Raw genomic sequence first — 16,358 nt, 5'->3', positions numbered from 1 at the left:
CGGAGCTACTCTAGCTTATTGCTCCCACTTTCAATATGTATCTAGATCGAGACTTAGAGTCATCCAGATCTGTGTCAAAACTTGCATCGACGTAACTTTTTACGACAAACCTTTTTGTCACCTCCATAATTGAGAAATATTTCCTTATTCCACTGAGGATAATTTTGACCGCTGTTCAGTGATCTACTCTTAGATCACTATTGTACTCCCTTGCTTAACACAGTGTAGGGTATACAATAGAACTGGTACTCAGCATGACATACTTTATAGAACCTATGGCTGAGGCATAGGGAATGACTTTCATTCTATTTCTATCTTCTGCCGTGGTCGGGCTTTGAGTCTTACTCAATTTCACACCTTGCAACACAGCCAAGAACTCTTTCTTTGACTGTTCCATTTTGAACTACTTCAAAATCTTGTCAAGGCATGTACTCATTAAAAAAACTTATCAAGCGTCTTAATCTATCTCTATAGATCTTGATGCTCAATATGTAAGCAGCTTTACCGAGGTCTTTCTTTGAAAAACTCCTTTCAAATATTCCTTTATGCTTTCCAGAAAATTATACATTATTTCCGATCAACATATGTTGTTCACATATACTTATCAGAAATGTTGTAGTGCTCCCACTCACTTTCTTGTAAATACAGGCTTCACCGTAAGTCTGTATAAAACTATATGCTTTGATCAACTTATCAAAGCGTATATTCCAACTCCGAGATGCTTGCACCAGTCCATAGATGGATCGTTGGAGCTTGCATATTTTGTTAACACCTTTAGGATTGACAAAACCTTCTGGTTGCATCATATACAACTCTTCTTTAAGAAATCCATTAAGGAATGCAGTTTTGTTTATCCATTTGCCAGATTTCATGAAATGCGGCAATTGCTAACATGATTCGGACAGACTTAAGCATATATACAAGTGAGAAAATCTCATCGTAGTCAACACCTTGAACTTGTCGAAAACCTTTTTCGACAATTCTAGCTTTGTAGATAGTAACACTACTATCAGCGTCCGTCTTCCTCTTGAAGATCCATTTATTTTCTATGGCTTGCCGATCATCGGGCAAATCCATCAAAGTCCATACTTTGTTCTCATACATGGATCATATCTCAAATTTTATGGCCTCAAACCATTTCGCGGAATCTGGGCTCATCATTGCTTCCTCATAGTTCGCAAGTTCGTCATGGTAGTAACATGACTTCCAAAACAGGATTTCCGTACCACTCTGGTGCGGATCTCACTCTGGTTTACCTACGAGATTCGGTAGTAACTTGATCTGAAGTTACATGATCATCATCATTAGCTTCCTCACTAATTGGTGTAGTAGTCACAAGAACAGATTTCTGTGGTGAACTACTTTCCAATAAGGGAGAAGGTACAATTACCTTATCAAGTTTTCTACTTTCCTCCCACTCACTTCTTTCGAGAGAAACTCCTTCTCTAGAAAGGATCCATTCTTAGCAACGAATGTCTTGCCTTCGGATCTGTGATAGAAGGTGTACCCAACAGTCTCCTTTGGGTATCCTATGAAGACATATTTCTCCGATTTGGGTTTGAGCTTATCAGGTTAAACTTTTTCACATAAGCATTGCGACCTCAAACTTTAAGAAACGACAGCTTAGGTTTCTTGCCAAACCATAGTTCATACGGTGTCGTTTCAACGGATTTAGATGGTTCCCTATTTAACGTGAATGCAGCTGTCTCTAATGCATAATCCCAAAACGATAGTGGTAGATTGGTAAGAGACATCATAGTTCGCACCATATCTAATAAAGTATGGTTATGACGTTCGGACACACCATTATGCTGTGGTGTTCCAGGTGGCGTGAGTAGTGAAACTATTTCACATTGTTTTTAACTGAAGGCCAAACTCATAACTCAAATATTTTACTTCTGCGATCATATCGTAGAAACTTTTTATTTTTGTTATGATGATTCTCCACTTCACTCTGAAATTCTTTGAACTTTTCAAATGTTTCAGACTTGTGTTTCATCAAGTAGATATACCCATATCTGCTCAAATCATCTATGAAGGTCAGAAAATAACGATACCCGCCGTGAGCCTCAACACTCATCGGATCACATACATCAGTATGTATTATTTCCAATAAGTCAGTTGCTTGCTCCATTGTTCCGGAGAACGGAGTCTTAGTCATCTTGCCCATAAGGCATGGTTCGCAAGCATCAAGTGATTCATAATCAAGTGATTCCAAAATCCCATCAGCATGGAGTTTCTTCATGCGCTTTACACCAATATGACCTAAACGGCAGTGCCACAAATAAGTTGCACTATCATTATTAACTTTGCATCTTTTGGTTTCAATATTATGATTATGTGTATCACTATGATCGAGATCCAGCGAACTATTTTCATTGGGTGTGTAACCACATAAGGTTTTATTCATGTAAACAGAACAACAATTATTCTCTAACTTAAATGAATAACCGTATTGCAATAAACATGATCAAATCATATTCATGCTCAATGCAAACACCAAATAACACTTATTTAGGTTCAACACTAATCCCGAAAGTATAGGGAGTGTGCGATGATGATCATATCAATCTTGGAACTACTTCCAACACACATCGTCACTTCACCCTTAACTAGTTTCTGTTCATTCTGCAACTCCCGTTTCGAGTTACTACTCTTAGCAACTGAACCAGTATCAAATACCGAGGGGTTGCTACGAACACTAGTAAAATACACATTAATAATCTGTATATTAAATATACCTTTGTTCACTTTGCCATCCTTCTTATCCGCCAAATACTTGGGGCAGTTCCGCTTCCAGTGACCAGTCCCTTTGCAGTAGAAGCACTTAGTCTCAGGCTTAGGACCAGACTTGGGCTTCTTCACTTGAGCAGCAACTTGCTTGCTGTTCTTCTTGAAGTTCCCCTTCTTCCCTTTGCCCTTTTATTGAAACTAGTGGTCTTGACTACCATCAACACTTGATGCTCTTTCTTGATTTCTACCTTCATCGATTTCATCATTATGAAAAGCTCGGGAGTTGTTTTCGTCATCCCTTGCATACTATAGTTCATCACGAAGTTCTACTAACTTGGTGATGGTGACTAGAGAATTCTGTCAATCACTATCTTATCTGGAAGATTAACTCCCACTTGATTCAAGCGATTGTAGTACCCAGACAATCTGAGCACATGCTCACTAGTTGAGCGATTCTCCTCCATCTTTTGGCTATAGAACTTGTTGGAGACTTCATATCTCTCAACTCGGGTATTTGCTTGAAATATTAACTTCAACTCCTGGAACATCTCATATGCTCCATGCCGTTCAAAACGTCTTTGAAGTCCTGATTCTAAGCCATTAAGCATGGTGCACTAAACTATCAAGTAGTCATCATATTGGGCTAGCCAAACGTCCATAACGTCTGCATCTGCTCCTGCAATAGGTCCGTCACCTAGCGGTGCATCAAGGACATAATTCTTCTGTGCAGCAATGAGGATAAACCTCAGATCACGGATCCAATCCGCATCATTGCTACTAACATCTTTCAACACAATTTTCTCTAGGAACATATGAAAATAAACACAGGGAAGCAACAACGCGAGCTATTGATCTACACCATAATTTGCAAAATACTACTAGGACTAAGTTCATGATAAATTTAAGTTCAATTAATCATATTACTTAAGAACTCCCACTTAGATAGACATCCCTCTAATCCTCTAAGTGATCACGTGATCCAAATCAACTAAACCATGTCCGATCATCACGTGAGATGGAGTAGTTTCATTGGTGAACATCACTATGTTGATCATATCTACTATATGATTCACGCTCGACCTTTCGGTCTCCGTGTTCCGAGGCATATCTGTATATGCTTGGCTCGTCAAGTATAACCTGAGTATTCCGTGTGTGCAACTGTTTTGCACCCGTTGTATTTGAACGTAGATCCTATCACACCCGATCATCACGTGGTGTCTCAGCACGAAGAACTTTCGCAACGGTGCATACTCAGGGAGAACACTTCTTGATAATTAGTGAGAGATCATCTTATAATGCTACCGTCAATCAAAGCAAGATAAGATGCATAAAAGATAAACATCACATGCAATCAATATAAGTGATATGATATGGCCATCATCATCTTGTGCTTGTGATCTCCATCTTCGAATCACCGTCGTGATCACCATCGTCACCGGCGCGACACCTTGATCTCCATCGTAGCATCGTTGTCGTCTCACCAATCTTATGCTTCCACGACTATCGCTACCACTTAGTGATAAAGTAAAGCATTACAGTGCGATTGCATCGCATACAATAAAGCGACAACCATATGGCTCCTGCCAGTTGCCATAACTCGGTTACAAAACATGATCATCTCATACAATAAATTTTAGCATCATGTCTTGACCATATCACATCACTATATGCCCTGCAAAAACAAGTTAGACGTCCTCTACTTTGTTGTTGCAAGTTTTACGTGGCTGCTACGGGCTTAAGCAAGAACCAATCTTACCTACGCATCAAAACCACAACGATAGTTTGTCAAGTTGGTGCTGTTTTAACCTTCGCAAGGACCGGGCATAGCCACACTCGGTTCAACTAAAGTTGGAGAAACTGTCACCCGCAAGCCACCTATGTGCAAAGCACGTCAGGAGAACCGGTCTCGCGTAAGCGTACGCGTAATGTCGGTCCGAGCCGCTTCGTCCAACAATTCCGCCGAACCAAAGTATGACATGCTGGTAAGCAGTATGACTTATATCACCCACAACTCACTTGTGTTCTACTCGTGCATATAACATCAACATATAAAACCTAGGCTCGGATGCCACTGTTGGAGAACGTAGTAATTTCAAAAAAAAAAATCCTACGCACACGCAAGATCATGGTGATGCATAGCAACGAGAGGGGAGAGTGTGATCTACGTACCCTTGTAGACCGACAGCGGAAGCGTTAGCACAACGCGGTTGATGTAGTAGTACGTCTTCACGGCCCGACCGATCAAGCACCGAAACTACGACACCTCCGAGTTTTAGCACACGTTCAGCTCGATGACGATCCCCGGACTCCGATCCAGCAAAGTGTCGGGGAAGAGTTCCGTCAGCACGACGGCGTGGTGACGATCTTGATGTACTACTGTCGCAGGGCTTCGCCTAAGCACCGCTATAATATTATCGAGGGCTATGGTGGAAGGGGGAACCGCACACGGCTAAGAATATGATCACGTGGATCAACTTGTTTCTAGAGGTGCCCCCCTGCCCCCGTATATAAAGGATCAAGGGGAGGAGGCCGGCCGGCCCTCTATGGCGCGCCAAGGAGGAGTCCTGCTCCTAGTAGGAGTAGGACTCCTACTAGGAGGGGGAAAGAAGTGGGGAGGGAGAGGGAAAGGGGGGCGCCGCCCCCCTCTCCTAGTCCAATTCGGACCAGGGGGGAGGAGGCGCGCGGCCCACCTTTGGCTTCCCCCCTCTCTCTCCACTAAGGCCCATATGGCCCATTACTTCTCCCGGGGGGGTTCCGGTAACCCTCCGGCTCTCCGGTTTTCTCCGAAATCACCCGAAACACTTCTGGTGTCCGAATAAAGCCGTCCAATATATCAATCTTTATGTATCGACCATTTCGACTCCTCGTCATGTCCGTGATCACATCCGGGACTCCGAACTAACTTCGGTACATCAAAACTCATAAACTCATAATATAACTGTCATCGAAACCTTAAGCGTGCGGACCCTACGGGTTCGAGAACAATGTAGACATGACCGAGACACGTCTCCTGCAATAACCAATAGCGGAACCTGGATGCTCATATTGGCTCGTACATATTCTACGAAGATCTTTATCGGTCAGACCGCATAATAACATACGTTGTTCCCTTTGTCATCGGTATATTACTTGCCCGAGATTCGATCGTCGGTATCTTAATACCTAGTTCAATCTCGTTACCGGCAAGTCTCTTTACTCGTCCCGTAATACATCATCTCACAACTAACTCATTAGTTGCAATGCTTGCAAGGCTTATGTGATGTGCATTACCGAGAGGGCCCAGAGATACCTCTCCGACAATCGGAGTGACAAATCCTAATCTCGAAATACGCCAACCCAACATGTACCTTTGGAGACACCTGTAGAGCTCCTTTATGATCACCCAGTTATGTTGTGACGTTTGGTAGCACACAAAGTGTTCCTCCGGCAAACGGGAGTTGCATAATCTCATAGTCATAGGAACATGTATAAGTCATGAAGAAAGCAATAGAAACATACTAAACGATCGGGTGCTAAGCTAATGGAATGGGTCATGTCAATCACATCATTCTCCTAATGATGTGATCCCGTTAATCAAATAACAACTCTTTTGTTTATGGTTAGGAAACATAACCATCTTCGATTAACGAGCTAGTCAAGTAGAGGCATACTAGTGACACTTTGTTTGTCTATGTATTCACACAAGTATTATGTTTCCGGTTAATACAATTCTAGCATGAATAATAAACATTTATCATGATATAAGGAAATAAATAATAACTTCATTATTGCCTCTAGGGCATATTTCCTTCAACTGGGGAGTAGCAATGCCACCGGAGCGTCGCATCGGGCCCTCATACATGCGGGGTGGTGTGGTGGCATGTCCGAAGAGGCGGGACGCGTCTCCGGGGCATGGCCCCCCCTCACGGACGGCGATGACACGGTAGTAGATGTTCTGCGGTAACGATGCGGCGTCAATATTACTAAATACTCGGAGCGCGATAAAATCATGAGTTTTTTTGCACGACGTGGGCACATGTGCTATAGGAACGATGGTATTTTTTCATAATTTTTGGTGATGGAGAAGTATCCGAAAAATTCCCTCTACGCGGATTGCCCTTCGCGCGTCTACGGCTGTGGCCGGCGGCCTCCGGGGGCTAGCATGCCGCCAAATCTTGCGTAGGCGGCCTCTCACAAGTCTGGAAGTGTTGTGGCGGTTGCAAACGCCCGGCACGCGTGTCCGGGGTGTGCCCCCCTCACGGACGGCGCCGCCGCCGGCACCTGGAGGGGGGAAACGGACGCGTCGGGTCTACACGGAAGGGATCTTGCTGTGGGTCTGGCCCGGATGTTGCTCCAAAGTGTTCCTATGGGCTGGCCTAACACAACCGGGTGGGGAGGTCCACTGGTCAAAGCCCATTCGTGCAAAGTCAAAGGGCTAGATCCCGTGGTCAAACACTACAGGGTTAGGCAGGACGGGGGCACTGGGGGGTAGCAATGCCACCGGAGAGTCGCACCGGCCCCTCATACATGCAGGATGGTGTGGTGGCATGTCCGAAGAGGTGGGACGCGTCTCCGGGGCGTGGCCCCCTCTCACAGAGTGCGATGACACAATAGTAGACGTTCTGCGGTAACGATGCGGCGTCAATATTACTAAATACTCGGAGCGCGATAAAATCATGAGTTTTATTGCACGACGTGGGCACATGTGCTATAGGAACGATGGTATTTTTTCATAATTTCTGGTGATGGAGAAGTATCTGAAAAATTCCCTCTACGCGGATTGCCCTTCGCACGTCTATGGCTGTGGCCGGCGGCCTCCGGGGCTAGCATGCCGCCAAATCTTGCGTAGGCGGCCTCTCACAAGTCTGGAAGTGTTGTGGCGGTTGCAAATGCCCGGCACGCGTGTCCGAGGTGTGCCCCCCCTCACGGACGGCGCCGCCGCCGGCACCTGGAGGGGGGAAATGGACGCGTCGGGTCTACACAGAGGGGATCTTGCTGTGGGTCTGGCCCGGATGTTGCTCCAAAGTGTTCCTATGGGCTGACCTAACACAACCGGGTGGGGAGGTTCACTGGTCAAAGCCCATCCGTGCAAAGTCAAAGGGCTAGATCCCGTGGTCAAACGCTACAGGGTTAGGCGGTACGGGGGCACTGGGGGGTAGCAATGCCACCGGAGCGTCGCACCGGGCCCTCATACATGCGGGGTGGTGTGGTGGCATGTCCGAAGAGGCGGGACGCGTCTCCGGGGCGTGGCCCCCCCTCACGGACGGCGATGACACGGTAGTAGATGTTCTGCGGTAACGATGCGGCGTCAATATTACTAAATACTCGGAGCGCGATAAAATCATGAGTTTTTTCGCACGACGTGGGCACATGTGCTATAGGAACGATGGTATTTTTTCATAATTTTTGGTGATGGAGAAGTATCTGAAAAATTCCCTCTACGCGGATTGCCCTTCGCGCGTCTACGGCTGTGGCCGGCGGCCTCCGGGGGCTAGCATGCCGCCAAATCTTGCATAGGCGACCTCACACAAGTCTGGAAGTGTTGTGGCGGTTGCAAACGCCCGTCACGCGTGTTTGGGGTGTGCCCCCCCTCACAGACGGCGCCGCCGCCGTCGGCATATCCCTGGTCCACGAGCAGCGACTGGTCGCCACGTGGCACACCTATGCCGACGGTCTAGCCATCGGCATAGTTTTTGACTAAGCCGACGGCTAGGCCGTCGGCATAGGGGTGCCACGTGGCGATCAGTCGTTGGGCAGACTTGACGGCGGCAGCCGTTAGGCGTGATTGTTGCCGACGGCAAGGGCCGTCGGCATAGATGTACGGCCCCCGTCGGGAAAGCATCTATGTCGACGGCTTTTCTATGCCGACGGCCTCCCTGGCTATGCCGACGTATATGTTGCCGACGGCCCTATGCCGACGGGGGCCGTCGGCATAGGTCTGTCCCGACGGGACTCAGGGCTATGCCGACGGCCCTGGCCGTCGGCATAGGGGGTTATTCTGGTAGTGGTGGTCGCCTCCCTAATATCTATTGCCACCCCTTGCCTCACCCCTCCTCCGCCAGGTCCAATGCTCGCGCTTCCGGTGGCTCCCTTTGCCACATTCGCCGTCGGGCATATGCTCCCCAGAACCAAAACGAGGATCCTGAAACGGAGGGAGTATTAAAAGTGAAATGTGCTTGTATACCCAAATATTAGCTCAGAATTTCGTAAATACAGTTCTAGACCCCTCTTCTCAATTTAACCTTTGAAACCCCATTGTCTCCCGGTTCCACCTCCCTACATAGAGAGTATACCAACACAACAAAAATCGGTCGACTCGTTGCTTTGCACATTGCTTGCAACTAGCAGTGCTAACTCGCGGTGCAACGTTGTGCCTTCAACTACGTTAGAGCATTTTCAACAGACGCGCTAGATAAGCCGCATGCTGAAAAAAACAGCTATATAGAGCACGCGATCAAAACTAGTACTCCAGCAGCTTCGCTAAAATCCTACGCGCGGTTTGATTGTGAGGGTGATTGGAAGCATGTGCTTAATGGAGGACCATGGCAGTTTGATTTCAATGTGGTTGTGCTGAAAGAGTATGAAGGTAATACTAGGCCGTCTGAGATGGTTTTTGATTCAGTGGAGGTTTGGGTTAGGGTTACTGACCTTCCCCTGGATAATAGAACAGAGGCTTTTGGAAAGGCCTTAGGGATCTGGCTAGGTTCAGTGATACGGGTGGACGTGGGGAAAGATGGATCAATTAAAGGAGCGCACCTTAGGGTTCGCACAAAGCTGTCCATCTTCGAGCCCCTTGTGAGGGGTTTCAATTTGAAGGAGACAGAAGACGATCCTGAAGGAATATGGTACGAGTTTGCTTATGAAAAAATCCCTCACTTCTGTTTTGATTGTGGAAGGCTTGTTCATGGCCCAGAAGGGTGTGTGCCCCCTATGCAGTCAGATATGCAATGGGGAGAGTGGCTCCGTGCATCACCGGGGCGATCTTCCTCTTTAAAGGACGGGGTGCAGCAGGGAGGGGGCCAAAACAGCCATAGTTTCAACAGTGCTCCCTCGAATGAGAGCAATGGTGACAGGAGGAGATCTGGTTATGTCCGAGATATCCCTACGAAGAGAAATCTGGATAGGGACTTCAACGTGTCGGCTGATTCCCGCACTGGCGGCAGCGAGAAGAAGAATGAAGAGGAGGTAAACAGCCCGAATAAGCAGCGGCACTGGCCGGCTGTGGAAAAGGGAAAGGAAAAGAGGAATTGGCAGGAGGGTGAAGGAAGAGATGAGATATGCACAAAGGATCTGAGGGAAGACTTGGAACGAAGAAAGGAGAAGGAAATAAGGACCGAGCTAAAGAACAGACAGATAGATATGAGACAGGAACTAAGGAAGAGATATGTGGCAAAGAGCTATGATGTAGCAGGGTGTTTGGGACAATCCTTTTAGAGAGAGAGGCGCCCTGGGTATTATGTGAGGAGAACGAGGGATGAGTTTGAGTATCAGCCAAAGCAAAACTATGATCATAACTACCCCACTAGCAGGAAGAGGGCTCCAAAACAAATGTGGGTGGGAAAGGGTGACATGAACCAGCATGACAACCAGGGAAATTTTATTCGGGCCACGAAGCTGAAGACGGATTCAGTGTTTGATCGAATATCTGAGAACGAACGCTCTGTTTTTGACCGTATCTCAAAAGCTAATGATGGATCGGCGGACCCTGCAAGAGCGCAGGGCCGCCTGGAACAATGATCGCCCTAGCCTGGAACTGCCAAGGATTGGGGTTGGACTCGGCAGTGGGTGAACTACGAGACCTGATTAGGTCATACAACCCAGCGGTGGTGTTTTTATCAGAAACAAAGAAGAGGTCAGGGGCAATGGAGAGGCTCAAGTGGAGCATGGGGTTCAGACAAGGGGTAGCGGTGGATTGCAAGGGTAAAAGTGGGGGACTAGCACTATGGTGGAGGGATCACGTTGATGTTACCGTGCGGCCCTGGTGCGAATATTATATAGATGCAAAGATTGTGTATGAGGGAGTCCTGTTTAGATTCACTGGAATCTATGGGGAGCCTAGTGTTGAAAAGAGAACAAAGACATGGGATGTAATTCGATACCTCCGAGCACAAGATGATCCGCCGTGGCTCTGCGTGGGGGACTTTAATGAGGCACTCCGACAAAATGAACAGCAGGGTGGTAATCCTAGGTCTCTGAACCAGATGGCACTTTTCGAGGAATGCTTGTCCGACTGCGGGCTAGCTGATTTGGGATTCTCAGGATACCCTTTTACTTGGGATAATAAACGGGATGCGAACGACAATATCCAAGTTCGACTGGACCGGGCGACATGCAATGCGGAATTTGCGCAGATTTTCCCAGCGGTCGAAGTGCAACATATTATGACGGAGGAGTCGGATCACCAAGCGCTACTTATCAAAGAAATGACAACTCATGTTGAGAAGAGGAGCGAGGGTCAGAGAGCGTTTCTATATGAGGCTGCATGGACAAGACATGAGGGGTATGAGGACATGATCGCTGCTGCATGGGGTGAGGCCCATGCGGCGAATCAGCATGACGGGGATCTCGAGACTGCATGCAGTCGGCTGCGGACCGCTTTGATAGCCATGCAAGAGTGGAGCCGAAGGGTTTTTGGCTCAATTAAAAAACAGATTGCGCACTTGAAAGGACAGCTTGTAGATGCTAAGGAGCGAGCTGCAAAGTCAGGTTACAGACAAGAAGTGAAGGAGATTGAAGACCAACTGCATGAGCTATATGAGAGGGAAGAGGTGTTTTACAAGCAAAGATCGCGGGTTGACTGGCTAGCAAAGGGTGACCAAAACACACGGTACTTCCAAAATAGAGCCTCGCATCGGAAAAGAAAAAATACGATAAAGACGCTAAGGAAGGAAGATGGGTCAAAGTGTACAAATGATGAGGGTATGCGCATGATGGCCGCTCAATACTACGCCAACCTCTTTGCTTCTGAAGGGTCGACGGGCAGTGACAGGGTGTTACAACATATTGAGAGAGTGGTTACGGATGAGATGAATGGAAACCTTGGTGCGCCTTTCACAGATGAGGAGATTGAGATGGCCCTATTCCAAATGGGGCCTACAAAGGCGCCGGGACCGGATGGATTACTGGCCATGTTCTACCAACGGCACTGGCAGTTGGTTAAGAGCGATGTATGTGGTGCGGTAAGAGAGCTTTTGGCAGGGAAGGCTGCACCGAACGGATTTAATGACACCATCATTGTTATGATTCTGAAAGTAAACTCACCGGAATTACTTTCACAGTTTCGCCCAATTAGCTTATGTAATGTTCATTATAAGATTGCGGCTAAGGCACTGGCCAACCGTTTAAAAGTTGTGCTTCCTTTCATGACATCTGATGAACAGAGTGCTTTTGTACCAGGAAGATTAATAACGGATAATGTGCTAGTGGCCTACGAATGTGTTCATGCAATCAGGAAGAGGAAAAGGAAAAAGCCGATGTGCGTAGTAAAGTTGGATATGATGAAGGCATATGATCGGGTGGAGTGGGATTTCCTGGAAAAAATGATGCTGAAATTTGGCTTCTCTGATCACTGGACAGAGATGGTCATGCAGTGTGTGAAATCAACAACTTTTTCAGTTAAGTTGAACGGTGGTATTTCTCATCATTTCAACCCGTCCAGAGGGCTGCGCCAGGGGGATCCCCTCTCCCCATACCTCTTCTTGTTCTGTGTGGAAGGGTTCTCCGTGCTCTTGAGGGTTGCGCAACAGGAGAAGCAAGTTAAGGGATTGGCTTTCGGGAGTAGTGGACCTACGGTGACTCACCTCCTCTTTGCTGATGATAGTGTGGTGTTTGTGGAGGGCTCACGAGATAACTTTGAGGATTTACGGTCCATCATTAAAGAGTATGAGGATGCCTCGGGACAGAAAGTCAACCTCCACAAATCTGCAATCTTCTTTGGAAAAGGAAAACCAGATGATAAAAAGGAGGAACTAAAACAAGTGCTAGGGGTTTCGGAGGAGGCACTGAGCGAGAGATATCTTGGACTACCCACGGTGGTGGGGAAGTCGAAGGACGGAACCTTCAAATATGTTGAGACAAGTGCGAGGGGGAAGGTTTCAGGATGGAAAGGGCAAGGACTATCCAAGACCGCAAGGGAAGTACTCATCAAGTCGGGCCTCCAATCTACACCAACTTTTACCATGAGCTGTTTTCAACTCACGAAGAAAATGTGTGGGAACCTGTCTTCTATTTCATCGAAATTCTGGTGGGGTCAAGCAAATGGTAAGAAGAGGGTGCATTGGATCGCCTGGGACAAAATGTGTACGAGAAAGCATGAAGGAGGAATGGGTTTTAGAGATCCGGAGGCTTTCAACCAAGCTATGCTTGCCAAACAAGCTTGGAGACTATTCCAGGAACCCGCCTCACTATGTGCTCGAGTGTTGAAAGCCAGGTATTATGTTGATGGATCCATTTTAAATGCATCTTGTCCAAGTGGTGGCTCGTACACGTTCAAGAGCATTTTGCACGGGAGAGATCTCTTACTCGACGGTCTGATATGGAGGATTGGAGATGGCTCCAAAATTAAGATTCATCACGATAATTGGATTCCGAGGAAGGGTAGCTTGAAGCCACTGGGCCAGAGCTACATACAAGGGGTTGTGAGAGTGTGTGACCTGCTGGATGAAACGGGCAGCTCCTGGGACGTGAACAAAGTGGAATTCATGTTTCCTCCTGATGAGGCTCGAGAAATCTCCCAAATCCCAATTGGTGGCCCGGAGGTGGAGGATTACCAGGCATGGAATTACACAAGGAACGAGGTGTTTACGGTCCGGTCTGCCTACCACTTACGTATGAGTCAGAAAAGGATGCGTTCAGGCCGGCCAGAGACCTCGTCATCTGTTGCGGATCATAAATCCTGGCTAAACCTATGGGATACGGTGGCACCAGGCAAGGTAAAGACACATATGTGGAGGTTGATACGCAACGGGCTAGCAGTGGGGTCGGAGCTATCAAGGAGGAAGATTAAAGCAGGTGTCTTTTGTCCGGCTTGTGGACGAGAGGAAATGAATCAACACAGGTTCTGGAGTTGCTTCCACTCTGCAAAATTTTGGAAGACAATGAACTCGGTATTGGGAGTACCGGTGGCGATCCCACCGGCGTTGATTTGCTCTCAGAGTACTTTGTCGCGGTGGCTCTTGACGTGGTTCGCAGAAGCATCAGATGATGAACGTGCTGTCCTTGTACCGGGCGCGTATGCGCTCTGGTTAGCAAGGAATAATGCACGTGATGGCCAGAAGATTGAAGATGCGGACGCGATAGTGAGAAGAGTTGTCAGTTTAATGGAGGAATGGCAGTCCATACATGGCCGAAAACACAATCCGAAGACAGCTGTAGTGAAGGATAAATGGCGTCCACCACAAGATGGGTGGGTGAAAGCCAATGTAGATGGAGCTACGTCCAAGGTGGGGGAGAATAGTGGCACGGGTGTCGTGCTCCGGAACCATGTTGGCGCATACATGGGTGCAGCAAGTCAATTCCTTCCAATGTGCAGCGATCCAGCGGCTGTGGAGCTTCGTGCTTGCAAAGAAGCAGCTCGGCTAGCAGAAGAGCTAAACATACAAAGTATACACATTGAGACCGACTGCCACGAGATCGCCTGCAAGCTCCAGAGTAAAGGGAAGGATTTGTCGCCGCTGGGACCGATTGTGGAGGAAGTGAAGCAGATGCTTGCATCGCGGGAGAGATGGAAGGTGTCGTGGGTCAGAAGAGAGGCAAACAGGGCTGCACACTTAGTACCTAGAGAAGTAGTGGCCAATAAGCTAGACTATATGTGGCGCTTTGTGCCCCCAGATTTCATATTGCATGTGATTTCAGACGAGATCCCCACGGGGACTGATTAAATAAAGTTGGACTTTTTTAGTTTCAAAAAAAAAATCCTGCGCGCGGTAAACAAGATCAACGCCCTGGACAAAATGGCATCGCGCGCTGCATACTTGGTGCGCCCGCTCGTGTGCGCTGCATATTTTTGTGCCTTTAGTACATTTCAAAAGAAGGTTCCTGACCATCTATTAATGAGTGCACAACAAAGGGAATGACATGTTCATGGTCTAAGATATAGTAGTGAACAATAACTCAGATCTGATGCCGGATAGGTAATTATTCTTTGTGACGAACCACATTCCATTTGCGGATCGGCATCTTCTACTTTCATTTGGGCTATGGCATGGGTCTGTGTTTATACAATAACAAATTTCTTCATATTTTGCACCATGATACTTTCAGCTAACTATATGATGTGTTTTTTATTTTTATTCTGCATAATGTTGTCGTACTTTTATTGCAACTAATTACACTGTAACAATTATTGACTTATATTTCCAACATCTTTGATGTAAAAGGTGATTTTGAAGTGTAGCACTATTATTTGCACAATCTTTGAGCAAAAAATGTATTTTTGTTTTCCGATGACAGATGAATATGACTTTGACCTTACAACAAACCTTGTCTACCAACCGTTTTTTTCATAGAAAGGGGATTTGGGATGTGATATGTTTGGGGATGGCCGTACAATTGAGGGAATTGGGTGGAGGGAAGGGAACCGCGAAATCTCCTCCTCCATCCCCCCCCCCCCCCCCCCCCCCCCAATTGTTTTGAAAACCCTTATTGCTAAATGAGGCCGAAATCTAGTATCAAGTTAAAGAGAAGTAACTAAGCACATTTATTAAATGGTATCGTCCTCTGCATATGGCATGAACTTTAAATCACTATATCTTATATAATGTGGTGCATGCCTCAGATACAATTGCCAACGCCCTATTTTGGCCCTCCCGCTCTAAACCTCAAAGTCAAAACGGTTGTGCAAATAGAAGCGAGGAAGAGACACATTGTTGCTCAAAGAGAAGATCACATGAAGATGGTGAGGGCTCCATAGATGGTCTAATCAACGGTAATTGTAATGTATCTTAAAAAACCTTCTAAATCTAGATTGTTTGTTAATGATAGTTAACCATGCACATTTTTTTTGGAAACTTGTGATTCTTATGCGCCCTCTAATGGGTAAAGGAAGGAAATAGTATGTTCGTAAAAAGAAGTGCCAAAAAGTTAGTAAAGAAACACAAAAAATATGAAAAACTCATTTTGTGAAGAAAAAAAATTGTTTACCTTAGGATACAAATTATTTAAAAACTTTCAATAGTCAAATCGACACAAATTTTCGTGTGTATGAACATGTGTATTCATGAACATGGGTAATATCTCTCTTCAAGTTTGTATGACACATTGTTTTTAGATCATCAATTTATAGGTTTAAAGAGGGACCATTCAACATGAAAGTAAATGTGTAGATGAGCATTGCATTATATGCACTTTTCCCTAAGTAGAAAGGTATACCTAGATATTACTTTTAAAAATGGTGATCCATACAATGGAATGAAAGCAGAAATTTGTGGAGAAATGGAGTGTCTACAGACAACAGTCCAAACATTGTTCCATGAAAAAAGCAAAAAAGCCGTCAAGCAGAAGTGAAACCCCATTGTAACCCCCGTTGAACTCACGCATGCACACGTCCCCCCCCCCCCCCCCACCCCTGCCCCCGGTTTACTTATTCACCAGCGATGTTTCCACCTATTTCGCCTTTCTCCCATAGTTCCATCGCTACAGACAAAACC

This window comes from Triticum aestivum, chromosome 1A, assembly GCF_018294505.1.
Source record: "Triticum aestivum cultivar Chinese Spring chromosome 1A, IWGSC CS RefSeq v2.1, whole genome shotgun sequence".
Classification (NCBI taxonomy): domain Eukaryota; kingdom Viridiplantae; phylum Streptophyta; class Magnoliopsida; order Poales; family Poaceae; genus Triticum; species Triticum aestivum.
Note: the sequence above shows the minus strand (reverse complement) of the source record.